Source organism: Elaeis guineensis, chromosome 11, assembly GCF_000442705.2.
Source record: "Elaeis guineensis isolate ETL-2024a chromosome 11, EG11, whole genome shotgun sequence".
NCBI classification, from domain to species: Eukaryota; Viridiplantae; Streptophyta; class Magnoliopsida; order Arecales; family Arecaceae; genus Elaeis; species Elaeis guineensis.
In genome coordinates, this window is record NC_026003.2 from 24,412,376 (window position 1) to 24,414,556 (window position 2,181).

Here is a 2,181-nt window from a genome sequence, read left to right on the forward strand (position 1 = left end):
ATATTGCCATTCATTAGAGTGTGGAGGTCATTTGGACCCAACAAAATAGCTGCTAAAGTATTACAGTGTGATTTTTATTGGCCTAACCTGTTTAAAGATGCTATTGCTTTTATTTCTTCTTGTGACCGATGTCAAAGAACTGAAAAATATTTCTTTTAGACAGAAAATGCCACTAACCAATATCCTTGAAGTAGAACTGTTCGATGTGTGGAGATTAGATTTTATGGAGCCTTTTCCACCTTCTCATTGAAATCAATACATCCTGGTGGCGGTGGATTATGTATCCAAATGGATTGAGGCAGTAGCACTTCCCTCTAATGATGCCAAGAGTGTGCTTAAGTTCTTAAAGAAATATATATTCACACACTTTGGTATTTCAAGGGCTATCATCATGGATGGAGGTAAGCATTTTTGTAATCATTATTTGGATTCTCTATTGACAAAATATGGTGTTACTCATTGTGTAAGAACACCATATCATCCCCAAACAAGTGGACAAGTAGAGATCTCCAACTGTAAAATTAAAAGAATATTGGAGACGACTGTCAACTCATCAAGAAAGGACTGGTCTCTAAAATTAGATGATGCATTATGGGCATATAGAACAGCATTCAAAATGCCAATTAGGATGTCTCCTATCGTCTAGTTTATAGAAAAGCATGCCATTTACCTGTGGAGCTAGAGCATCGAGCTTATTGGGCAACTAGGTTGCTAAATTTTAATATGGAAGCTGCTGGGGAGAAAAGGTCATTACAGCTTAATGAACTTGATGAGTTCCGCCTCCATACATATGAAAATGCAAGAATTTACAAGGAGAGAACAAAAAGATGGCATGACAAGCATATTGTGAGGCGTGAATTCCAAGCAGGACAAAAGGTGTTGCTGTATAACTCCCGTCTAAAGCTATTTTCAGGCAAGCTCCGATCTAAGTGGTCAGGTCCATTTGAGATTATACAAGTTTTTCCACATGAAGCTGTTGAGCTGAAGAGTGGTGATAGGACCTTCAAGGTCAATGGGCAAAGGTTGAAGGAATACATAGATGGAGGATTTGAGCAACCAAAAATCTTCATATCACTGACATAATGCATTGGGATAGTCAAGCTAACGACTATAAACTAGCGCTTCTTGGGAGGCAACCCAAGCAAAATTCTTTTTATTTTCTTTATTTTTTGAGTCAATGTTAATCCTCACTATATTTTCAAGGTTTGAATGGACGTTGTTCACTTTTTGTAGGCACATTAAAGAAGACAAGAGAGATGAAATGACTGAGGACGAGTTGCAAACTCACACAAATGCGTAGACACGCTACAAAGGGGAGTACCCCTAACCTTTAAGAATGCCTTGCTATAATATGTGTTGTGATGATGATCTTGTCATTAAGCACAATATCCAATTCAGGTTTGGGGGTGCATTTGCATGAGCATTTCGTGTTAATAATATAGGATTGCCATTATGTTTGTATCTTTATCTTTATTTTTTTAATAAAATAAAAAAAAATTGGAATGTTGATTCATTGATCACTTGTAAGGATATAGAGGGGGACAATTTTGCCTTTGTGTTATTGTTTGGCTATCTTAGCTTTAAATTTGGAAGTCAAATTTAGGGATTGACTATTTTAAACTTGTAAATACTTAAATAAAATCTCGTATAGGAGATAGTTACTTTGCTTCACCAATCCTATTTGTGGGCTTTGTTGCGTTTGTTGAAATAAAATGTAGACAATTTACTTGAGAGAAATGATATAGGCATTCCTTTGGCATACCCTTTTTGATCCTTTGTATTTTTTTTTCATCCTATCTCATATCTACTGTTCATATTTTTTTAAGAATAAATTGATTATAATGGTTAGAGCATACTAAATTTTTAGTTTTTCTTCCATTTAAAAAAAAAAAAAAAAACACAATCTACTCCGCTGTTTCAAGTTGCCTAGTAACTAGGAGCATTCATGAGCCCCATATTTGCTTTTACGTCAAACAGTGACTTGAATTATGAGTATGCAAAGCACTTTGAATATATGACTTGCTGAGTAACCAGGTGCCTTCATCGTCAATGTCGGTGTTCGCATAAAAAGGCAAATGATGACTTAAGGAAGAGTGCCAAAGTGTATAGGCTATTCTAAAAATATAAAATAAAACAAATAAAGGAAGGGATGTAAAGCATAAGTAATTGAGTATGCTCTGA